Source organism: Pleurodeles waltl, chromosome 2_2 (genome assembly GCF_031143425.1).
Source record: "Pleurodeles waltl isolate 20211129_DDA chromosome 2_2, aPleWal1.hap1.20221129, whole genome shotgun sequence".
Lineage (NCBI taxonomy): Eukaryota > Metazoa > Chordata > Amphibia > Caudata > Salamandridae > Pleurodeles > Pleurodeles waltl.
The window spans coordinates 243920932-243947392 of record NC_090439.1 but is presented as its reverse complement, the minus strand read 5'-3'; the positions used below and the strand labels follow the sequence as shown (position 1 = coordinate 243947392).

At 44.2% G+C, this 26461-nt stretch overlaps 1 protein-coding gene across 1 annotated transcript in view; it reads right to left on the bottom strand.

The window, feature by feature from the left end:
- Positions 1 to 3749: 3749 nt before the first annotated feature.
- MED10 (mediator complex subunit 10) overlaps positions 3750 to 26461 on the bottom strand; it is a 78737-nt gene continuing 56025 nt past the window's right edge. The window contains exon 5 of the mRNA XM_069219706.1: positions 3750 to 4351. The gene's annotated coding sequence lies outside the window, so the exon portion shown is untranslated. The remainder of the gene's footprint in view (positions 4352 to 26461) is intronic.

Genomic DNA, 26461 nt, shown 5'->3' with positions numbered 1-26461 from the left:
GAGATGGAATCTTGATGATAAAAAAAAAAGGTCTTTGTTAACGCCAGACTTAATTAAGGGCCTAATTATTGAAGAAAGTGACAAAAGTGCACCCATAGAATATGTATTTGCATTAATGTAAACTTAAGTATTTCATGAATTCACAAGAATTTACAGCAGAAGATCAGGAAATCATACTCCCAGAAAATATTTCTGAACTGTATTTTAGCAAACAAATACGCTTGGGTAGATTAGCTTTTTCAAAAAAATAAAATAAATCTGTTGGGCGTTTACAAGTTCACACCCCCCACCACCACTTTTTTTTCCCGAACCTTGGAAGAAGTTTGACTTCTGCCCTCGCAGTAGCAAATTCATAGCCTTTTTCATGATGGAAGAAAAATAGAGAAGAGCTAGTGAAAACCCTGTGAACATGCAGGGCAGTAGGTTTGCACAGACTAAAAAGAGCATTCCAAACCCAGAACCATTGGATTACTGCTTCCTCCAACCCCACTATGTAGATCTGCAGAAAGGTGGCAAAATAAGGATATTGGTAGTATTCAAGCCCTACTATAGTATTAGCCCTAACATAAATCAGAGAGGCTATTATCAGAGCTCTAATATAATGAGACTGCTGCCATAATTTGTCACCTCACCACATCGCACCAAAGGGACAAGTAGTGTTTTTTTGTTTTTTACAGGACAAGTAGATTCATGAAGCAACCTGTCCCATAGACAAGTATATATATTAATAAATTCCAGACCCCTGTAGGCAACCTGTACATTTTTGGAAACTAGACAACCAGGGGAGTTGAGGGGTGCATGCCTTGCGTGGTTCTCGCCAGGTAATTTTACCCAGAAGCCCTTGCAAACATTAAACTTTGGTAAGAAACACATTTTCCTCACATTTCTGTGACCGAAAAACCTTGAATCTGCAGGGACCCTCAGGTTTCCTACCACCCTGAGATCCCACACATCTTTCAATAAGAATGGTACCCCACTTGTGTGGGTGGGCCAAGAGAAAATGACACAAAAGACCCTAAATTCCTTTGTTGAGAGATAAGCAAGATGGGTAGGTGCTGTATTTGTACAAAGCTACAAACAACAGGCATTTCTGAAAACTAAACAGGTGACTCCAGGGTGATGTTCTTTGCATGGATTCCACAGGGTTTTCTGACCCACAATGTTCTTCACACCTCAAACTCTGCCTAAAATCATGCATTTTTCTTCCATTTCTATGATGTAAACTTCCAGAATCCACAAAATTACTATAACTCTGCACTATCTCACTTGTGCCAATAAAAACAGACCCACATGTGTGCCTGGGCCTAGTGCCTGCAACAAGAACAGCTCAAAAGAAGGTAAATTGAAGCCCTCACCAGGGGACTCCCAATGACCTTGGTTTGAGCCATTTCTGTCATGAGCACCAAGCCTAGTTACGCAAGTGGAGTTCCATTTTTTATCGGGAGACTTAAGTAAATTCCAGGTGGGTGGGCGTTAGTGGCTCCCTGCAGATTCCAGAACTTTCATCACAGAAATGTGAGGAAAGGATGTTTTCTAAGAAAAAAGTTTTAGATCTACAAGGGATTCTGGGAAAACAAAATCTGGTGCGAACCACTCAAGTCACCCCATCCTGGACTCCCCTAGTGTCCAGTTTTTAAAAAAAGGACCATTTTGCTAGGTCTCCCTAGGTACTGGATGAACAAATGTGCAAAATATTCAGCTACCCTGTGAAAGAAAGTGTGCTTTCAGTGAAAAAATGGTGACAGCCACAAAAGTCATACCACCCTAGATTCCCCCAAGTGTCTACTTTTCAAACATCTACAGCCTTGTTAGGTTTCCCTAGGTGGCAGCTGAGTAAGGGTCCAAAATCTATACCCACATTGGAAAAAAAGGGTATGTTTTCAGTGGAAACATGTCATGCGTCCATGTTGTGTTATGGGGCCGTTTCCTGTTGCAGGAACTGGGCTTACCCACATAAGTGAGCTAACATTTTATCAGGAGACCTGTGGGAGCACAGAACAGTAGAACACTTGTTATTAACAATTGGACTTCTCTGCATTTGTGCCTTTCAAATGTAAGCCAGTGTACAAGAAAGAAGGTATTTTGAAAACTACTGTCTAAATCAGGCTTTTACAATGAGTAGCTCGTGACATACTGGTTCCTCTCCAGCTACATGTAAGTAGCTCTCCTATGTGCAGCCTAGCATACTGAAATAAAATATTTTGATTGTTTGAATTACTATGGGAATACCAAAATTGAGAGAGCATATTAGAAACAAAAATGAGTTTATTTTTAGAACTAAAACTGATATTAAGAGGAAAATAGCTGAATTTCCCAAAAATATTTAAAGCTGATATTTGAGTGATAAATCATGTGTCATTGGGGAGAACAAATGACAGTACCTTGGGGCCAGAGTCATTGCAGCTATATCTGTTATATATTACTATGTATGGGCATTCATATTTTTTTACATTACTGAAGGCATTCCTGCCTAATGCACTGAAGTGTTAGTAATCTTGCATACGGTGGCCACAACTATTACAACACTAATAATATCAGTAGCTCTCATAGGTTTCATTGAACACAAGTAATCTCATTACAGAGAAGGTTGGAGACCCCTGTTTTAAATCAGACACAAGTCTGAGTACCCACAAATTCAGAGCTGTACAAGTGACCACTGCTCCTAAACTCCATGTCTGGTGCCCATTTCAGAAATACATAGATTTTTTAAATACCCATTTTTCACTTTAAATGTTTCACTATATAAATTGGTCTATACTCTGTACTCAATGAAAAACCATTGTACGGTGCAGCTCAGTTGCTGGCTCTGGGTACCGTGGGTTCTTGGAGAACCTACAAACCCTTTATTTATCTGCAACCAGAAGGGTCTAGTGGATGAAATGTTAAATTGCTTTTGTAAATCTGCCATTGTGACAAAAAGTTACATGGAAATGTCCCAAATGGCCTTTTTTCCAACTCATTTTCAGTATTTCAACCAGGATTTTACTCGGAAAAAACTTGAGGATGTACACATTTGACCCTTTGCTGAATTCAGAATTGTCTACTTTTCAGAAATCTATAGCTTTCCTGAATCACCCATGGGTCTCACACTGGTTTCCACCACAAACTGGAAGTAGGGCGAGAGCGCAAAAAATAGGAAAAAGGGGCTACCTCTGAATAATGCCAAAACTGGTACAAAATTAGGTTTTACGAATCAGCTCTGCATGTTCCTGAAAGCTGGGAAGATGGTGACTTTAGTACAGCAAACTGTCCATTGATGCCATGTTATAGGGAAAAACAGGCACCTATCTTGAGCACTTTTTCCCCATTTTGCCCCCAACATTCTCAAATGTTTGCTATATTTTGCCTATTATCTCAGTCCCCTGCAGGGGAAACCTCAAACCCTGGTTACTTTTAGAATCCCCAGGATGTTGGGAAAAAAAAAGGAAAAAAGAACGCAAATTTAGCATGGATACTTTATTTGGAAAATAAGTCACAGATCTTTAATTGTGAACTACCCCAAATATCCAAAAAAGGGCTCAAAACGGTGGGGTGTGAACAGGCCAGCAGCTAAGGGGTTAAATGCTCCACGAGGCCATTTCAAGATGTGATTGGCAATATCTGAAGCCAAGGGTTGAACGGCACTTACCTCAAACATGCCAATGGGTTGAAGGGGCTGACCCAAAGCCTTTTCTGTGTGCTGAAAGCAGATACTGGATCACCATACTTATAGAATTCCAACACTGGAACATATTAACAGAGGCAGCTCATCATCATAAACTAGTACTCATTTTATTATTAAAGTACTGAACGAAAACGGACAAACTTGTTCTTTACCTTGTGGCTTGACAACTTAATTTCACAAAAAAGCAGAAAAATATATACATACAAATGTAAATAAACAAAAGTGTATTCGAACATTCAAAATATCCGTTTTTCACACTTCTTCAGCCCTTACAAAATTAACACTGGAAATAATGTCACACATGAGTTTGCAATGTTTACCTCTACCAAAATCTGATAAAAGATCTGGTTTCGAACCACCAAATAAAGTCTATTAGTACAGATAAAAGGGCACTTTTAATCCCATTTTGAAAACTGTGACAAGATGTTCCCTTCAGGTTGAACAGCATCCTTGTTCTGCAATGCTAATAAGAGTAGAGCCTGCACTCCTCCATCAAAGAGAGCCTTGAGGGAAAACCAATGTCCTTTCAAAACAAAAGGCATCTTCCTCAAGCAAATTGAGTCACAAGGGGGTTGAGGTCACTACTGTTTATGACGGAGAGTGATCTTCCCCTCTGATAGTTTTGTACTTTGCCATGTCCTCTGGAAATACTTTACTCAACTCTTGAATCAATAAACTTTTAAATTTCTAGAAAAAACAAAAAACAAAAGCAATATGAGATTAGGTTTCAAAAACTGTACCTTCTGGCCCTCATAACAATTTAAAACGTTTAACTTTTATTGCTATAGTAATATTTCCTCCGTCGTTTATTGGCTAAACCTTCAAGCTAACACCAATTGAAGCTCAGTACCCAAAATGCATTTAATGGCCAAGACCATTTAGAGAAAACAGTTGATGCTTAGTTCTGAGTACATCTTTAGCTGACAGAACTCAGCCAATAAATGCAATCAAGCTTCTGTCCATGGGCACTGATGTCTCTGCTGACCGTCTAAACAAAATTTCAGTGAGCAGCCAGTGTGTCATTGGTCAGCGGTGATCCTTCCGAATGAAAGATTTTAAGCATGGAAACTTCTTGAGTTTTTAACCTAACAAAGTCCTGGAAGATATGATACTTTGATTTCTCGATATGAAGAAAATAAAACCATCTTATCTGTAACTGCAGTTCTTCATTATTAGTTTTCCAATCAATGACAGTTGTTAAATTCATTTTCCAAGGTCAAGTAGGATTTCAGAAAGTTTCAAGACATGAAATAGAAAACGAAGCCGGATTTTAAACAAAGCAAAAAACAAAACAAAAGTACACAAGAAGTCCACTTTGACTTCTACAATGCATATGATCACAAACACTGGAGAAGAGTTATCAGCAGCAAGCTGGGCATTATCGGCTGAAGCTCAACAAGTGGGCCGTCATGGAAGGAGGCTGGACCTATTGTTCAGTGTAACCTCCTGAAGTCGCAAAAACAGATACGATACTCTGGTGCCTCAAAACGCTCCGAGGAAGAAGACTACACTTCCCAATATTTCGCTGCCCTCTCACCCAGAAATAAAAAGAAAGCTCAACTTCATGGTGCCATGGTTCACTAAAGCCTCCATGCCCAGGAAGAGAGAGAGCTTCAACTCGATGGTAAAACAGCAGCCGTAAAACTGTGGTAAGTGCAGACCTCACAAGTCTTCTTCTCCTGGATAACACATGTTCCTTCCTATAATCCTGAAAAACAGATCTGAAGAAAAGCTCACTAGGTCAGAGGGAACAACTGACCTATGGGCAGTGAAGGTGACCTACGTAAGTGAGATCCTATTGGGATAGCACCATACTTACTCACGGATAGTGCTGCACTCAATTTCGGAGAATGTCTTATCTTAACATTCTTCCAATTAAACGTTTATTTTACGCTGCAAATACACCAGAAAGTCTTAAAGAGATTTTATCCCAACAGACGTACGGAGAAACAGCAGTGGGAGAAATTTCTACTCTCCCCTCTTGGCAGCTGAGAACCCACAGAACAGGAATGACCAAGGGCGTTAGGGAAGTAACAAATTCCATATCCTGCACAAACGGAACAGTTAAACCACTGCATGGGCAACTTATTGCAAATGAAACACAAATGAGCACTGCAGCCTGATTTTTTCAGTTAATCCAAATATTTCAGACTTAAGATTGCACAAAAATGCTAACACATAAAATACTATTGTTTTGTATGGTAAGAGTGTCCCTTCTAAAATACTGCACCCATTATACTAGTTTCAACTACAATGGAGTAAAAGCTCTAACCTTATGTAACTCATGTACGAGTCTCAGGATTTCAGAGTGAGAGGCACATTATTTGCTCCCTGATGTACGGGCTCTAAGGGCACCACATGTTGGAACTTGTTCAGAGTTTTTAAACAAGCATTGGCAAAGCCAATAGGTTTCGCCTGTCTTTTTCTATGTAACTGGGGTACAAATACATACAACAAAGTTATAAGAATGTTTGTTTTATTAAATTAAAAACAAACATGATATTTTTCTAATAGTTGTAAGCCAGTTACACAGAAAAAAAAAGACAAAGGCGAAATGTACTGGCATGTGGGAAAGATGTAAGATGGTGGCAGAACACAAGGAACACAAAAGGATGATGGACAGAGTGCTGAAACTTTTCAAATATTTAAACCCAGGTCTGTGACGGGGTAATCAATCATTCTTTTGCTCACAATGCTACTCCAGTTTGGACCTAGCCATATGCAAATCAGTATTGACCCTGTCCCCATGGGAACAGTCCAGCCCGAACTGCCAGGCCTTCCCTGGACCGGAAACAAGCAACCGTCCATCATCCTTTAGTGTTGCTAAAGCCACCGTAAGTGGTCAGGGTATGTGCAGACGTGCATCACTTGCTTACTGTGCCACTGGATTCAAGCTAGCCTGGCTGAAGAGGGGTGATACCCTGAAACCGGTCCCAGGATGCTTGTTTCCAGTCCCAGGAGGACCTGGCAGGACAGTTTGGGTTTCTGTTCCCATGGAGAGCAGGGTCAAGACTTGCATATGATTGGGTCCAAACTGGGGTGGCATGGTGAGAAAACGAACAATAGATTAAACCCAGATCTGTGGCTGAGGGTGTGTGTTTGAAAAGTTTCAGCACGCCGTCCATCATCCTTTTGTGATGCAGAACCCAGAGGAAGACAGCAGAACACAGAGGAAGACAGCAGAACACAGAGGATTGCAGAAGAGAGAACATGAAAGAAGAGAGAAGACGGGGAAGGCAGAAAAAGAGAGAAGACGTGAGAAGACAGAAGAAGGGGGAAGACAGAAGACAGGAGAAAAGAAGACATGAGAAGAATGCAGACGTGTGAAGAGTGCAGACTTGAGAAGACAGAAGGCGGCATGCAGTAAAGAAGACAGAAGACGGTATGCAGAAAGGAAAAAATAAAATAGACGGCTACAAAGATAGAAGACAGAAGAAGGCATCAAAGAAGAAGGCGTCAGCGAAGTAAGACAACAACATTCAGGAAAAAAAAAAAGAAGAAGACAACAACGAAGAAAGAAGACTGAGACGACGTCAGCGAAGAAGGAAGACGTGTCGCATAGACTGTCATTCTAATGAGAATGCTGGATTTTGAGCAGCAGAATCGCCCGCGGCGTGGGAGACGAAGTCTGACCCACTGCGGGTGACACCTGTCGCTCCAATTCGGGTTTTGCTCCAACTAACTAGCAGTGCCTCATCTCTACCCGAGGGCAGGGATGACTGGGCAGCCGAGCGCATGACAATTGCTTTCTCAGGGAAGCCGTGGTCATTCAGGTCTCATCCGTTTCTCTCAGTTACCTTAGTCTCATATATATATATATATATATATATATATATATATATATATATATATATATATATATATATATATATATGACAAACAGAGGCAGTTAATGTTCGAATAAAGATTTAAATAAAACTACTGCATCTTAGATAGCAAAGCGTGAGCTGCAATTACCAGGACGACACAGCATGACATTATTAAAATTTTACGAGGAGAGTGAAGCATAGAAATAACACTATCATATTGTCACTATGGTCAATAGACTAACTCCTACCTCGGCTTTGATAGAGTACAGCATGTTTAGCTCTAAATCTGCCCTTCAGGTTCCCCCAGGGAAGACATCATCCCCTATACCTGAGCAAAGGCCTGCGGTCTGCGTGAGCATCAATAGCGGAGCATACGGCAACCAGCATACAGTCTTGGTTCTCTGGCTGGAATCTCCCTCTAACGTGTAAGGGACAAGGAAGTGTTTTTCTTTTTTTTAAACAACACAGCTGATGTTCTGAGAAAAGGTCCCTATGTAAGGATATGTGTTTTCTAGGAATGTTGGAGACTAAACTTCTACCCAGTTCACCGCCAATGTACTGTGCTGTAGCCTTGGAAGAAGCACAGAGTGAGCAAGAATGTCTTGTTTTAGAACAGATTGCTGGCCTAGGAAAAAACAGTTAGATAAACAGAAAATAAAACAAGACCGTAAAAGTGGCTATTGTAACAATAATAAAATAAAGTCAAATAAAATATATCTAGGTTAGAGTGCAGAGTGGCTTGGCCTAGTGTGTTAAAATAACGTGCATGGAGCTATAGCTAAAACGGCTACACAACAGCAGCACACAAGAAGAAAAAAAGAAGTACCTTTAGTATTGCAGCTAGCAGAAAGGACACTGGCCAGTGTCCAATAGGAAGTAACCGGAAGGCGTACTAGGTTCACAGACAACTCTACAGCAAGACTGGCGAAGAAGACAAAGACGACAGCAGGAAGTGACGTGAAGACGTTGTGCTGGTCAATCCAAAGCAGGTAAATCAGAGCGGCGTTGGAGTGAGCCAATGGTAAGCTCAGGTAAGTAAAGGGGCTGGTTCCAAGCCCCTTTTAAGTTTTTTTACCAACTAAAGATTACACAAGAATGGGCACAAGCGCGCAGGAGAAACCCAAAAAGAGGGATTTGCTACCTAGCAATGAATTAAAGTAGTGACCAAAGCTCCAGCTGGAGTAATGTGGATGGGGCAGGTGTGATACAGAGTTATGCAGCTTAACCCCTTCGCTGCCAGGCCTTTTCCCCCTCCTGTGCCAGGCCTTTTTTTGCCTATTTGGGGCAGTTCGCGCTTAGGCCCTCATAACTTTTTGTCCACATAAGCTAACCAAGCCAAATTTGCGTCCTTTTTTTCCAACATCCTAGGGATTCTAGAGGTACCCAGACTTTGTGGGTTCCCTTGAAGGAGGCCAAGAAATTGGCCAAAATACAGTGAAAATTTCGTTTTTTTCAAAAAAATTGGAAAAAGTGGCTGCAGAAGAAGGCTTGTGGTTTTTCCCCTGAAAATGGCATCAACAAAGGGTTTGCGGTGCTAAACTCAGCAGCTTCCCAGCTTTCAGGAACAGGCAGACTTGAATCAGAAAACCCAATTTTTCAACATAATTTCGGCATTTTACTGGGACATACCCCATTTTTGCACTTTTTTGTGCTTTCAGCCTCCTTCCAATCAGTGACAGAAATGGGCATGAAACCAATGCTGGATCCCAGAAACCTAAACATTTCTGAAAAGTAGACAAAATTCTGAATTCAGCAAGGGGTCATTTGTGTAGATCCTACAAGGGTTTCCTACAGAAAATAACAACTGAAAAAGAAAAATATTGAAATTGAGGTGAAAAAACATAAATGTTTCTCTACGTTTTACTCTGTAACTTTTCCCTGCAATGTCAGATTATCGAAAGCAATATACCGTTACGTCTGCTGGACTCCTCTGGTTGCGGGGATATATAGGGCTTGTAGGTTCATCAAGAACCCAAGGAACCCAGAGCCAATAAATGAGCTGCACCCTGACGTGCGTTTTCATTCTATACCGGGTATACAGCAATTCATTTGCTGAAATATAAAGAGTAAAAAATTGCTATCAAGAAAACCTTTGCATTTCCAAAAAGGGCACAAGATAAGGTGCTGAGGAGCAGTGGTTATTTGCACATCTCTGAATTCCGGGGTGACCATACAAGCATGTGAATTATAGGGAATTTCTCAAATAGATGTCTTTTTTACACACTCTCCTATATTTGGAAGGAAAAAATGTAGAGAAGGACAAGGGGCAATAGCACTTGTTTTGCTAATCTATGTTCCCCCAAGTCTCCCGATAAAAATGATACCTCACTTGTGTGGGTAGGCCTAGCGCCCGCGACAGGAAACGCCCCAAAGCGCAACGTGGACACATCCAAAATTTTGGGAGAAAACAGAGGTGTTTTTTGCGAAGTGCCTACCTGTAGATTTTGGCCTCTAGCTCAGCCGGCACCTAGGGAAACCTACCAAACCTGTGCATTTCTGAAAACTAGAGACCTAGGGGAATCCAAGGAGGGGTGACTTGCGGGGCTCGGACCAGGTTCTGTTACCCAGAATCCTTTGCAAACCTCAAAATTTGGCTAAAAAAAACACATGTTCCTCACATTTCTGTGGCAGAAAGTTCTGGAATCTGAGAGGAGCTACAAATTTCCTTCCACCCAGCGTTCCCCCAAGTCTCCCGATAAAAATGATACCTCACTTGCGTGGGTAGGCCTAGCGCCGGCGACAGGAAACACCCCAAAGCGCAACGTGGACACATCCCTTTTTTTTTTTAAAGAAAACAGTGCCTACCTGTGGATTTTGGCCTGTAGCTCACCCGGCACCTAGGGAAACCTACCAAACCTGTGCATTTCTGAAAACTAGAGACCTAGGGGAATCCAAGATGGGGTGACTTGCGGGGCTCGGACCAGGTTCTGTTACCCAGAATCCTGTGCAAACCTCAAAATGTGGCTAAAAAAACACATGTTCCTCACATTTCTGTGGCAGAAAGTTCTGGAATCTGAGAGGAGCCACACATTTCCTTCCACCCAGCGTTCCCCTAAGTCTCTCAATAAAAATGGTACCTCACTTCTGTGGGTAGGCCTAGCGCCCACGAAAGGAAATGGCCCAAAACACAACTTGGACAGAACATATTTTTTCACAGAAAACAGAGGTGTTTTTTGCAAAGTGCCTACCTGTGGAGTTTGGCCTCTAGCTCAGCCGGGCCCGGGAAGGGGGGGGCCGAAATGCCCTAAAATAAATTTCCCCCCCCAGCCCCCACCCCCCCCCCGGGAGCGGCCCTTGCCTAAGGGGTCGCTCGCCCTGCGTGACATTGGCGCCAAAAAACAAATCCCAGGTGCCTAGTGGTTTCTGCCCCCTTGGGGGCAGATTGACCTAAAATCGGCCTATCTGCCCCCAAGTGGGGCAGAAATGGCCTAAATACAATTTGCCCCCCAGGGGAGCGACCCTTGCCTGATGGGTCGCTCCCCATCTCGAAAAAAACAAACAAAAAAAACAAACACAACAAAAAAATTTGCCCTGGTGCCCTGAGGGTTCTGCCCCCCCCTGATAATAGGCCGATCTGCCCCCAGGGGGGGCAGAAATGGCCTAAAATAAATTCCCCTCCCCCCCAGGGAGCGACCCTTGCCTAAGGGGTCGCTCCCTTTGCGTGAAATTCACGCAAAGAAAAAATTCCCTGGTGTCTAGTGGTTTCTACCCCCTTTGGGGGCAGATTGGCCTCATCAAAATAGGCCAATCTGCCCCCAAGGGGGGCAGAAATGGCCAAAATATAATTTTCCCCCAAGGGGAGCGACCCTTGCCTAAGGGGTCGCACCCCACCAAAAAAAAAAAAGAAATGAAACATAAAAAAAAAAAAAAAAAAAAAAATGGTCCCTGGTGCCTAGAGGTTTCTGCCCCTAATAAGGGGGGGGCAGAAAAGGCCTTCTCAAAAAAATGCCCCCCCTGGGAGCGACCATTGCCCAAGGGGTCGCTCCCTTTTGTCAGTTTCAATAAAAAAAAAAAATCCCTGGTGTCTAGTGGGGTTTCAAAAGCCGGATTGCAAGCAATCCGGCTTTTGAAACCCTCGGAGGGACTTCAAAGGGAAGGAAATACTTTTCCTTCCCTTTGAAGCCCCTCCGGGCCTCCCAAGTGATTGAAAAAGAAATGCTTTTGCATTTCTTTTTCAATCGCGCTCGAAGCAGAGCTTCCAGCGCGACTAGGGAGGCCCCTGTGACAAATCAGCGCACGCTGACGTCACGGGGGGGTGGGGGGGGTCGGGGGTGGAAGGGGAAGGTCTTCTCCTTCCATCCCGACTTGGGGGGGGGGGGGAGGGGAGTGCACGGGGCCGCGCTAGCACGCCCCCAAGTTCCCCTGTGCCATGGACGAGATGATCTCGTCCAAGGCACAGGGGAACTGTAGCCTTGGACGAGATCATCTCGTCCAAGGCACAGAACCGGTTAAGCTTCAGCACAGAGCATTTGATCTGCTCTTCTGCCACTGTCCTAAAAATCTGTGGCACTGCTTGTTTTGTTGTCTGTTGTTGGACTGAGGAGGGGCAAGATTTGGAAGGAATAAAACAACGCAGCCCTTATGGAGGCCTAGTTTCCATCCAATGTTTAAAAGAGGGAAAAAAACAGCCTAAACACCATCTTGCGTATGGATCTGCCAAAAGACCATAACTCGTCATGGACAGTGCTACCTACCTTCCTTCCGTAAGATTTTATAATGGTTGATGCTTATGGACAATATTAGAGAGAGAAAAAGCTTTGAGGGGAAAAAATAAGACCACCATCTTTAAGTCTTGTTTACAGTTTTCCAGGCAGAAACTACATTGTCTAGTAGAGCACCAATGTTATTCAAGTGTACAATTCAAAGAATTTTTAAACATGAAAAGTTGCAGTGTCCAATTACACGCAAACCTTGAAAAGCAAAATAATTTCACTAAACACCCATTCAACAGTTCACCTGTACTCTGCTTTACAAAGCCTAAATCTCAAAGGTTACTTTCATGTTCATTCTAAGCGCCTCTACCTTGGTCGACAATTGAGGAAATAAGGAGAACTACATATAAAATCAACATATGCCTATTCCATCTTGATCAATAGGACTAATGTACAGGGGTGGAGGAATTTATCCACTTTTCTTATAAACCTCTAGTAACTTCAAGAGATCTGTTCCTTATTATTTTCATGTCATATTTCAGCATTTCGTTGATTACAACAGCTTGGCAGATAGCTAAATATGGGCAACACCAAAACCTTTACCTACTATAGTAATCTTTGAGATTCTATCCAACAAAATACCCATCTACAAAATTTAACACACTTATACCAATCCACCCGTAAAGGTAAATTGGCTTGAACATGTGCTAGTCAGGCATGCGGTTTTGTTGTAACTTTTCAAACCAAACAGATGAGGCCTGCGCTTTGATCACTGGCTTATAACCATAGCAAACCCAGTCCTGTTGGAATATAAGCATTTTTGTCAGCAAAAGCCCACAATCTCTGCCCAATCAAATGCTATAATCTCAATCTCTCTCTCAATCTCTCTCTCAATCTCTCTCGTTCTGTTTTTCACAAAGTCTGGTGACAGCTGTGCTATTGTGTCAAACCTGAAATGGAAGGCTAGTGCTGCCCTCGTAACATAGCCGAGGTAGTGTAGGTGATTTAAGCCCTAGTCGCCCCTCGGCAAATAACCGTGGGCCTAAGAAAATACCCTGGGAAGAGCTGCGGGATCAGTGGCAGGAACAGTGGTGACAGGTCAGTATGGACAATATCACTGACCTTAGGTGATGGAGCAAGGCCTAAAAAAAAAAAAAAAAAAAATAGTATATAGCAAAACAAGGCCCTCGCTCCTGGCAACATCAAAACTTTGGAGAAAGTTTCTGAAGGCCCACCGGACACTGTAGTGTGACAAAGGTAAGCAGCTCACGGCCTAGAGGATCAAGGAGCTTTGGAGTGTGCTGGGGGTGGAGTCTGTGTTTCCCTGGGCCTGGCCTGGGAGATGTGGGACCCTGTAGATGTACGGGCGGACCAGCTCCAAGTAACTGTAGTGAGAAATGAGGAGCACGGTTCCAAGTTGCGCCTCCCAGCCCAAAATAAGGAATGAAGAGGTTTGGTGAACGGTTGAAGCCCCATGACAGGCAAAGGTATTAGAGTTATGCGGACAGGAGGCCGCAAACACAGTTTGCTAATTTTTGGACACTTGCAGGAAAGACCTGACAGCAGCAGTGACCAGCCAAGAACAGAGGAGGTGGCAGAAGTATGCTTGCAACACAATAATGTATGGTTCGCCGGTTTGCTGGAGAAAATGGAAGGACAAAGTGTAGATCTATTCCCAGAGAAACAGTCAATCCTAAATATACACACAAGAAAACTCCTTTGACCTTTACTGTGGAAAGGGCATATCTAGTAAAAGGGCACCTGTCCCTACAATCTGCTCCCCCTCCCCCCCAAGAGAATCCTCCTAGACACATGCTGCACAAGCTACTAAATTTTAAAGAGAAATCCTGTAACTTAAGTATCCCAAATTCATAGTCCTTGTACAGTGGACAACAGTAAAGCACACTTCTTCAGAGACTGCACAGCAAAGGTAACTCCTCCTTGAGGTTAAGACAAAACTGAGGCAACTGGGACTTCCAAATGCTCTACTAATTACTGCTAAGCTCGGTGTGATCAAGAACAAGACCTCCTTCACCAGTTGACATGTGGCAGTGGCTAGGGCGAAATGGAACATCTGGTGACAGAAAAGTATGACCAGCAAAAACATGGAACCAAGATTGAAAAGATGTAATGCATGCAGCAAAGCACAAATCTGGTGGAGACCATTGAACCAACAAGTGAAGACTGAGTGAGGAAGGGTGGCTGCCAATGTGGAAAGCTACAAACACTTGCAGGAACTGGCATCACAAGGAATCCCAGAGTCCTCTCGTAAGAGCTTGGACTCAAAGGAGGAAGAGAGAACAGCCCTCCTGAGACAGGGCCCTTTAATGACATCCATGGCAGCAGTAAATGACTTGACTAATGTAATGGCTGTGATATGTGAGGTATTGGGCCTCAGGGGAAGGCAGTTGGCAGCTAATAAGAATATGGCAAAGAAGTTGAATGGTGGACACAAATAATGACGGGGACTGGGAAACAAGATGTGCATTGATTTATATACAGAATTTTCTCAGGCCCCCTCCCGTTAACAAGTTACACACAATGTTTCAATAGGAAATTGGGAGCACTTAGACTTGTTTGGTGGGCTAAGATTAAAAACAAGGTTAAAGGTTCACTATAGGGGTTGGGAAGGCAAAAGACCTTTTTGTAGTTCGCCAAGCAAGTAGTTTCAAGCTCATACTGCGCAAGTAGGGACAAGGGGATAGGGACAATGGAAGTGAGGATGTTTGTTAGCAGACAAGTGGGAGAAAGAGAGCAGAGCGGGAAGCAGGGACAACAGTCACTGGAGGTAATGGAGGGTGGCCTGACCCAGATGTAAGATGGTATTTCAGAGATCCTATGAGACTGAATATTTTCTCATGGAACATCAATGGCCTGGGCAATAAAATCAAGAGGGCGAGTATGGCTCAATATATCAGTGGACATCTGCCTCAATTGAAGAGGACAGAACGTAAAGTCTTGGGAAAAGGCCAATATACTTCATTGGTGCATGCTGGTTTTACCCGAAGGGCTAGAAGAATAGTAACACTAACCAAGAAAAACCCTCCCTTCATTGTTACTAAAACTTGGTCAGACTCTAGGAGGTGTGTTGTGGGAGTATAAGTGACTAGGGGGGAATCTCTGCCTCGCCATAACTAATGTCTGTGTACCGCCAAGACTGCAAAAGGAGGCACTGGAGAACACTAGTTAGAACCTGCTTGAAGTAGAGTTTACCCTATTGATTATAAGGGGGGGACTAAGAAGGGCAAATAACAGAATCCCCCAATGTCTGAGAGCCCAACCAGATGCCACTGGCTCAATGCGTCAGAACATTAGGCCTGACAGACATTGGAGGGTAAAACATAATCAGATAGGCAGTAATCTTATTTCCGTGAGGCGCACAAAACTTTCTCAAGAGTTGACCATGCGTTCTAACCAGCAGGGGAAGCAACACCCCCACACCCCCTCCAACTCTTTCCCCCCTGATAACAGAGGTAGAATATCTGCCACATGGGATGTCTGATCAATCACCACTGATTAGGGTTGAGGGTAAATACTAAAGCTTTTGGGACTAACTGGAGGGTAAATGCCTGAGAGCTGAGAGACCTGGAAACAATGGAGGATATATGGACTGATTATGTTGAAACAGTTGATTATTCGATCCTAGTCTGGGAAGCTCAGAAAACCACGCTATGGGGTAGAATACAAAGCATAATAGTAAAAAAGAAATGGAAGTCCGGGAGACTTAGAACACTGGAGAAGCAGGTACTGGACTTAAAGAGGAAAGTGATAGCACAGCCAGACGTAGATCAGACCTGGGAATTACAGCAATGGTAACAACAGAATATCTAAATGAGGCGCACAACCCATCACTTCTGCATTATCTGATGAGACGGAGGAAGCTGTATGCAGTAGGAGATTAGGCAGGCCACCTCCTAGCCTGGTTGAGCTGGTGGGCAGACTAAGTCGGATGGGATGGGGAAATAATAAATAAAAAAGGGAAGAAAGTGTCACAGGCAATAGAAATAGTGCAAATGTTTACAACTTATTACTGTGATTTCTATAAAGCCAGTAAGAACAAGTCATTGTCAAGTCCCTGAGTTTATTTGTACATTTGTTGGCTTGTGGCAATTAATAGCTTCACTTTGACACATTTGTTTGCACATATTAGTCATTTCTGCTATAGCTAACCAAAGACTTTAGTTTGTGGAGAGAGAGCCAGCAACGCCATGTTTCGTGCTACTGCTACGTAGGGTAGCAATGTACTATATGTATTTTAATTAATCTGAATATATATATATATTTGAACAACAAGCTTAGTAGATGCACTAGCCTGAAAGCATCACTGCCTCAGAAAATAAAGTTAATATTGACCTACATTCATTTCTAACTGTATTTAATCTGGAAATCAAGGCAAATTAGCTTTCCACGTTTTTGCCTGCACATACATTATTCAGGCAAGTGAACACTGAATCCCAGTAGAGCTCACTGGTGGGGCAGCTGCACATCATATGGAAAAATGTTCCCACTTGGCTGCAGTTTCGCAGATGTGGATGCACATGCCTCAAACCATTCATTGTCTTCCAGGCCCTAAGTCGAGTGAAGGTACTTGGGGGCATATTTATACTCCGTTTGCGCCAAATTTGCGTCGTTTTTTTCGACGCAAATTCGGCGCAAAACTAACGCCATATTTATACTTTGGCGTTAGACGCGTCTAGCGCCAAAGTATGAGTAAAGAGCGTCATTTTTTTGCGTGAACGCCTTCCTTGCGTTAATGAGATGCAAGGTAGGCGTTCCCGTCCAAAAAAATGACTGCAACGCAAATGCGTTGTATTTATACTCCCGGGCAAAAATCACGCCCGGGAGTGGGCGGGCCAAAAAAACCCGCATTTGCGCCTCTTTTTAACGCCTGGGTCAAGGCAGGCGTTAAGGGACCTGTGGGCTCAAAATGAGCCCACAGCTGCCCTCCCATGCCCCCAGGGACCCCCCCTGCCACCCTTGCCCACCCCAGGAGGACACCCAAGGATGGAGGGACCCACCCCAGGGACATTCAGGTAAGTTCAGGTAAGTATATAAAAAAAAAAAATTATATATTTTTTTTTGGCATAGGGGGGCCTGATTTGTGCCCCCCTACATGCCACTATGCCCAATGACCATGCCCAGGGGACATAAGTCCCCTGGGCAAGGGGGCATGACTCCTCTCTTTACTAAGACAGGAGTCATGTAAATGGCGTCTGGGCATCGTAAAAAATGGCGCAAATCGGGTGGAGGCGATTTTTTTGCGTCAACCTGACTTGCACCATTTTTAAGACGCCCTAACGCCATTTTTCCCTACGCCGGCGCTGCCTGGTGTACGTGGTTTTTTTCCACGCACACCAGGCAGCGCCGGTCTGCTAGCGCCGGCTAACGCCATTCAATAAATACGCCGCCCGCATGGCGCTTCAGAAAGGCGTTAGCCGGCGCAAAACGTTTTGACGCTAAACTGCGTTAGCGCAGTTTAGCGTCAAAAAGTATAAATACGGGCCTAGGTGAGTTGTTGATTAGCTTACCATAGGTAAGGGAGACTGCTTTTCTGGGCATGTGCTCGTCCAATAATCTATCCGAAGGGATGAGGATTTAGGGAGCTCCTCCGACTTCAGTAATCTCCTTTGCAGTGCATGGTGAATTTGCAAGTACTGGGAGGTTTCAGTGAGTGCCAGTTGGTACTCATGTTGAAGTTCAGAAAACAGGGTCACCCCCTCACCCCTTGTGACCACAGATATGCCTCTCTGGAGAGGACAATAAGGTCCCACCTGTCGAAGCCACACTGGGTCCCCAGTGTGCCCGCTGTGTGGTATCCCAGATGGGAGTGGCCTTTGAAATTATCCCTTGCCAGCCCAAGGCTTTGAGTGCTGCATGCCAGAGAGTGAGTGCGACTGCTGTTGGCGCCAGCAAGGACGCAGTGTATGCTCCACCATGTAGGGCCCTAAGGTAGCCCCCTCTCTATCCATATGGTAGGCCTGTTCTCCCTCCGCGAGATCTACCTAGTGGTTGATGATTAGTTGCGCCGTCCAGCAATATTTCTGTATGTCAGATAGGGCAATACCCCATCATACCAGCTTCTTGTCAAATTTTTAAGAGCTATCCACGCTGGACCCCCATCCAAGAGTAGTGTACGTATTTCAGAGTCAATTGTCCGAAAGTAGGATACTGGGACCAGGTACACCACGATTTGAAGCACAAGGAGAAACCAGATTAGTGCCATCACTTTGAATAGAGCTGCTTTCCCCAATAACGATGCAGGCCGGATTCTCCAATGTTGGACATCTCTTGAGAGGCACACGACTGACAGCTCAAGGCTATGGGTGTAGAAAACATTTGGCTCTGTAATGACTTAAATTCCTAGGTAATGAAAAGCCCTCCTCTGCAATGTCAGATGCACAACCTCGGGTGTGGACCAGGTCTGGGACATAAAGCAAGATATCATCAGCGTAAAGAGAGATCCTGTCCTTCCAATCCTCTGTCCATATCAGTCCTCTTATCAGGGGGTCATGCCTAAATTTAAGTCTCAACAGGCTCCAGAACCAGGATAAATATTAAAGGGTTTAGTCATGTTTTTAGGCACATTATTTTAGCAACTAGGCCTGCCGCTTATGCCCTGTAGCCCAGTTATATTTAATTCCGCTTCATTTTATGCATATGCCACATTTGTGCTTTCCGCAAGGCTGCAGCAAGGTAGAGTTGCCGGCAAAGTGTTACACCGAGTCTCCAACATTCACAGGAACATACACGTCCTTACGTGAGGACATTTTCTCAGAACATCAGCTGTTTTATTATAAAACACTTTTCTGTTCCACACACGTTAGAGGGAGATTCCAGCCAGATGACCACAACCGCATGCTGATTGCCTTCGCTATAGCCGCTTGCTTAGACTACGGGACCCCTGGCCTACATGGGGATGGAGTCTTCCTAGACAACTTGCTCAGGTATGGGGATGATGTCTTCCCTGGGGGGAAACCTGAAGGACGGAATAGGGCTTATCAGGCTGTGCTCTAGCATAGCATAGCATAGGTAGGAACCACATGTATTATGCATAGTGACAGTATGGTGGGACTTTTCCCGTATTTCACTCTCCTGGTCACCCTTTTGCTTTTAGCGTGTTTTACCATCCTAGTGCAGCTAAATCAATAAATCTTATTGAACTATTCTCTGCCTTGGTTTGTCTTTGCATGTGTGAGACTAATGTAACAGAGAAAAGGATGAGATCTGATCCACCACGATTTCCCTGAGAAGTCATTCCTGTCATGTGCAGGGTTGCCACAAATCACTCCTTCTCTTGGGGAGATGAGGCGTTTCTAGTTGGCCTGAAACTGGATTAGGCAGACAGTTGTCACATGGTGTGGGATTGGACTCCGTTCCTCACAATTCAGGTGATTCTGCCCCTCAAATCTAGCAGCCTCATTAGGATAATGAGCGCCTATGTGACATGGCACTGCCAGCGTTTGGTCAGACACTAATTTTCAGATCCTCCTGAGCAGCTCTGGCTCACTACGTGTTAAAGGCACCTCAATACTATAGTAACACAAAAAGATGATGGACGGAGTGCTGACAATGCAAACACTCACCCCCAGTCACAGATCTGGGTTTAATCCATCGTTCTTTTGCTCACCATGCCACCCCAGTTCGGACCCAGCCATATGCAAATCAGTCTTGACCCTGTTCCTCATGGGAACAGTCCAGCCCGAACTGCCAGGCCAGGTCCTCCCTGGACCGGAAACAAGCATCCTGGGACCGGTTTCAGGGTATCACCCTTCTTCAGCCAGGCTAGCCTGATTCCAGTGGCACAGTGAGCAAGGGACCTACGTCTGGGCATACCCTTCCCACTTAGGGCAACATTAGTAACACAAAAATGTCAATACTATATACAGAGACGTCCATGGTATTGAGGATTTCCTCCTAAGCTAGGTAGGTAGTACCTACCCAACGCTGTAGGTCGTTCAAGCTTGAACCTTAAAAGGATCAATCCCAAACTTGGTGTCCTTATCGCTGAACCTGCACATTTACCATGGCGAATCCACAATGGGTAGCAATTGCAGTAAACATGTGACCACCCCTCACTGCTCATTTGCTAGGAAATGGCCTCAGAGCAAAGGGGGGATGGGGGAGTATTGGGGGGGGGGGAGGGGGTAGATGGTCTTGTAACATTTGTAGTTGAGGCTCATCCAGCCCACAGAACAGAAATACTCTACTCTTGGGTCACTTTTCCAGCAGTTGATGGGAACACTAATACATTTCATCACTACACACCTGCACAATACAGTGCTTATGCATACTTAAGATACCGCTATCTTTTCAAGACCATAATAACTGGATTGATGGTGCCCTACCACACACACACAATACTACACGTTAGGTAATCTGTGTAATGATGGTCCTACCTGGCCTTTATTGGCCACATATACACTGCATCCTGATGCAGAAATCTTGGCAGTAGCTGAGGTTCGCCGTTTATACACAGAGCTTCCAACAATTTACAGACTTTTAGTACAGTTTAAAATTTTAGACATTAAATACTCACTGAAGATGAAGGACGTGTCCCTATTCATCATCACAAGCCAGAGAAGCAGTGTATAGGAGTTGCACCCATATTATGAAATGTAAGCCAAAGCCCAGCTTGGCTAGGGCTTCAAACATGAACAGCCATTCAACTGTGTCAAAGGCCATTCATGCATCAAGTAAGAGCACAAGGGCATCTTCCTGAATTCCGGCTGCGTACCCTAGGACTCCTTGCAATCGACGTAGATTGAGGGAAGTACTTCTTGCAGACATCAAGCCAGAATGATTAGAATGGACCAATGTTGGGACCACCCGAGTGGCTAATAGTTTTGCCAAGATTTTTACCTCTGCATTCAACAGTGAGATCGGCCTGTATGACGTACAGTTGTCCAGCAGTTTGCCCCCTTTATGTACAACTACTATATTAGCTAGCCTTTCTTGCTTCTTTTCTTAAAAATAGGCAGGAGATGGGGTGATACCTTAGATGCAGTGAGATTATAGAGTTCCATAGGCAGGCCGTAAGGGCCCATCACATTGCCCAAAGTTAGGTCTCTAATTGCCTGAACTACTTCCAATTCTGTAGGCTCCTGTTCTTGGTGTTCTCTGTCCGACTGGGAAATCCCTGGTAGTGGTATATCCAAAATGGCACTCAACACACTTCAGCTGTGGCAGTGAACGCCAGGGAGTAGATGTGCATGTAATAGCCCACAAAGGTATCTGCCATGTAATCTCACCTGCTCTCCCCTTACAGTCAGTATTTTGAGGACCCATTAGCTAGCTCATTCCTTCTTATCTAGCTAGGCCAAAAGTTGCCCTGCCCTATTACCAACCTTGTAGAAGCGATGCTGGGTCGTGCTGTGGCTGGCCCTAGCAGCTTCCGGAGCCATGTCCCTGTATTGCCTGCTCTAAAGTTAAGGTGTGTTGCAGGATATCTTGGCTGCAGTTGATGAGCCTGGACTATCTCTAGAATCTTCTGTTCAAGTGTCTCCAGATGGCCCTATTTGTCTGCTATGAGCGAGAGGCCCTCGCCCTTAATAAATGCCTTATACGCCCTCATCCAGGGTCTGTGCTGAAGTCATCAAGTCATGATTCTCATCGTAGTATCTCTCTGTGGCTTTGAAGAGGCCCACGCGGATAAGGGATATCTTTAGGTACCAGGGGCTAAGCACAATGTGCTGTTGATTATGGGGATCAAGCAGACCGTAGATCGCCCAGACTACGGGATGGCCAGATATACCTCTGGCAAACTGGTGAACCTCTCTGAAGTGCTGGATTTGACAGGATAGTTTAAAAAATGCAATGTATATGTCAGGCGCTGCTTTGCCCCCAGAGTGGTATGTGTATTGCTGTTTTGTAGGGTTAAGGGAGCACCATGTGTCAACGAGCTCCAGGTCTAAAACAAAGTCCACCAGGGGAGAGCAGGAGTGCCACTCCCGCCTGTGGCGCAGTCTGTCTCTGGAGTCACAAATGGCCATGTTGAAGTCCCTGCCCATCACTAACCCACCGTTGAGGAAGAGGAGAGCGCAGAGCTCTGGGAATACCCCACCATGTCTTTACAGTGGGGTGGGGGGTATAAACAGATGATGTTGAGTGTCTGTTCCTCCCAGCAAGTGCCACGCATTTCCCCTGTGTAACCCTCCAGATCTTCTGTACAGTGAGTAGCAGGGACCTACACAAGAGGATACCTACACCCATCAAGCCCAAAGTACAGCCTGCATGGGCCATCACCTTATACCCCCCACCACCCCCCCATACAGCCAATGATCAAAAGGTGTTTCCCTGGCGATGCATCTCCTGTAGGATAACCACACCTGGAGAGTGTCTCTTAAGGAATTGTAGTACCGCCCCTCTTTTGATTTTGTCACTCAATCCGTAAACGTTCCAAGAGAGTGCTTTGAAGCTCAGGGCAGCTAGTGTGGTTGCCATGGGTGTTTAGGGAAGATGGTCTGTGTGTGAGACAAAGCCCCTGCTGAGGGAGTCCCAGCCGTGTCTGCAACATGGTGTTGCAAACTTACAGTATGTCAAGAACACAATCAACAGAAGACATAAAAACCCCAACAAGACACCCATCTACCTAGTGGACCTGGGACTGCCCCCTCAAAACTCTGCGGAGCGCCTATCGCCCCAAGACAACATGATTAACAATAGGTGGCTAAGTCCAAAGAGCCCTCCATCTGTCCCTCCCCAAATTAGATGAAGGGTTACCAATGATATGTAAGTTACCGCAGAGTCATGCAGTTGCCAATAGAGGCAGCCTTCTCATACGCGCTTAGTCAAATTGACTGCAAAGACAATAGGATGTCTTGATCAGCAGATCAGTCTCAAATGGGGAACTGTCTTAGATGACCCTAGTGCAGACGTTCACAATGTCGGTTGTTGCAGGGAGCCGCATCGCTTCTGCTGGCTACTGTTCTCACTCCGCGGCTCCGGCATGTCAAAGTCTCGTCCTAGCCTCTATGATCATGCCCGCCAACTGTCCTCAAGCTATCTAGCTAGTCCCGTGCATCTTCAGGAATTGAAAAATACCCAGTCTTGCCCTCAGCCGCGACACCCAGTTTCACAGGAAGGGTCTTTGAATACTTGATCCCCCGGTCTCTCAGAGCTCTTTTATCTTCACGAAAAATGTAACGCACCTTTTGGACTTCAAGCGTATAATCCCGGAAGAAGGTAATGGTGGGGTTTTCAAAGTTAAGTGGCAGGGCACTGTAGGTCATCTATAGTATGACACTGTGACCCTGATAATTGAATATCCTGTCTATTATTGGTCTAGTTGGCATTCCTGGATTCGTCTGGCACTAGGGACTCGATGAGAACGTTCCACTGAGTAGTGGGAAAGCCCGCGAGATAGCAACATTTTCAGAACAAGGGCCCTCCACAAACAGATCGACTGCTGGCCCCTACCCCCGTTCACACCCCCCACCACCACTTTTTTTTCCCGAACCTTGGAAGAAGTTTGACTTCTGCCCTCGCAGTAGCAAATTCATAGCCTTTTTCATGATGGAAGAAAAATAGAGAAGAGCTAGTGAAAACCCTGTGAACATGCAGGGCAGTAGGTTTGCACAGACTAAAAAGAGCATTCCAAACCCAGAACCATTGGATTACTGCTTCCTCCAACCCCACTATGTAGATCTGCAGAAAGGTGGCAAAATAAGGATATTGGTAGTATTCAAGCCCTACTATAGTATTAGCCCTAACATAAATCAGAGAGGCTATTATCAGAGCTCTAATATAATGAGACTGCTGCCATAATTTGTCACCTCACCACATCGCACCAAAGGGACAAGTAGTGTTTTTTTGTTTTTTACAGGACAAGTAGATTCATGAAGCAACCTGTCCCATAGACAAGTATATATATTAATAAATTCCAGACCCCTGTAGGCAACCTGTACATTTTTGGAAACTAGACAACCAGGGGAGTTGAGGGGTGCATGCCTTGCGTGGTTCTCGCCAGGTAATTTTACCCAGAAGCCCTTGCAAACATTAAACTTTGGTAAGAAACACATTTTCCTCACATTTCTGTGACCGAAAAACCTTGAATCTGCAGGGACCCTCAGGTTTCCTACCACCCTGAGATCCCACACATCTTTCAATAAGAATGGTACCCCACTTGTGTGGGTGGGCCAAGAGAAAATGACACAAAAGACCCTAAATTCCTTTGTTGAGAGATAAGCAAGATGGGTAGGTGCTGTATTTGTACAAAGCTACAAACAACAGGCATTTCTGAAAACTAAACAGGTGACTCCAGGGTGATGTTCTTTGCATGGATTCCACAGGGTTTTCTGACCCACAATGTTCTTCACACCTCAAACTCTGCCTAAAATCATGCATTTTTCTTCCATTTCTATGATGTAAACTTCCAGAATCCACAAAATTACTATAACTCTGCACTATCTCACTTGTGCCAATAAAAACATAGACCCACATGTGTGCCTGGGCCTAGTGCCTGCAACAAGAACAGCTCAAAAGAAGGTAAATTGAAGCCCTCACCAGGGGACTCCCAATGACCTTGGTTTGAGCCATTTCTGTCATGAGCACCAAGCCTAGTTACGCAAGTGGAGTTCCATTTTTTATCGGGAGACTTAAGTAAATTCCAGGTGGGTGGGCATTAGTGGCTCCCTGCAGATTCCAGAACTTTCATCACAGAAATGTGAGGAAAGGATGTTTTCTAAGAAAAAAGTTTTAGATCTACAAGGGATTCTGGGAAAACAAAATCTGGTGCGAGCCACTCAAGTCACCCCATCCTGGACTCCCCTAGTGTCCAGTTTTTAAAAAAAGGACAATTTTGCTAGGTCTCCCTAGGTACTGGATGAACAAATGTGCAAAATATTCAGCTACCCTGTGAAAGAAAGTGTGCTTTCAGTGAAAAAATTGTGACAGCCACAAAAGTCATACCACCCTAGATTCCCCCAAGTGTCTACTTTTCAAACATCTACAGCCTTGTTAGGTTTCCCTAGGTGGCAGCTGAGTAAGGGTCCAAAATCTATAACCACATTGGAAAAAAAGGGTATGTTTTCAGTGGAAACATGTGATGCGTCCATGTTGTGTTATGGGGCCGTTTCCTGTTGCAGGAACTGGGCTTACCCACATAAGTGAGCTAACATTTTATCAGGAGACCTGTGGGAGCACAGAACAGTAGAACACTTGTTATTAACAATTGGACTTCTCTGCATTTGTGCCTTTCAAATGTAAGCCAGTGTACAAGAAAGAAGGTATTTTGAAAACTACTGTCTAAATCAGGCTTTTACAATGAGTAGCTCGTGACATACTGGTTCCTCTCCAGCTACATGTAAGTAGCTCTCCTATGTGCAGCCTAGCATACTGAAATAAAATATTTTGATTGTTTGAATTACTATGGGAATACCAAAATTGAGAGAGCATATTAGAAACAAAAATGAGTTTATTTTTAGAACTAAAACTGATATTAAGAGGAAAATAGCTGAATTTCCCAAAAATATTTAAAGCTGATATTTGAGTGATAAATCATGTGTCATTGGGGAGAACAAATGACAGTACCTTGGGGCCAGAGTCATTGCAGCTATATCTGTTATATATTACTATGTATGGGCATTCATATTTTTTTACATTACTGAAGGCATTCCTGCCTAATGCACTGAAGTGTTAGTAATCTTGCATACGGTGGCCACAACTATTACAACACTAATAATATCAGTAGCTCTCATAGGTTTCATTGAACACAAGTAATCTCATTACAGAGAAGGTTGGAGACCCCTGTTTTAAATCAGACACAAGTCTGAGTACCCACAAATTCAGAGCTGTACAAGTGACCACTGCTCCTAAACTCCATGTCTGGTGCCCATTTCAGAAATACATAGATTTTTTAAATACCCATTTTTCACTTTAAATGTTTCACTATATAAATTGGTCTATACTCTGTACTCAATGAAAAACCATTGTACGGTGCAGCTCAGTTGCTGGCTCTGGGTACCGTGGGTTCTTGGAGAACCTACAAACCCTTTATTTATCTGCAACCAGAAGGGTCTAGTGGATGAAATGTTAAATTGCTTTTGTAAATCTGCCATTGTGACAAAAAGTTACATGGAAATGTCCCAAATGGCCTTTTTTCCAACTCATTTTCAGTATTTCAACCAGGATTTTACTCGGAAAAAACTTGAGGATGTACACATTTGACCCTTTGCTGAATTCAGAATTGTCTACTTTTCAGAAATCTATAGCTTTCCTGGATCACCCATGGGTCTCACACTGGTTTCCACCACAAACTGGAAGTAGGGCGAGAGCGCAAAAAATAGGAAAAAGGGGCTACCTCTGAATAATGCCAAAACTGGTACAAAATTAGGTTTTAC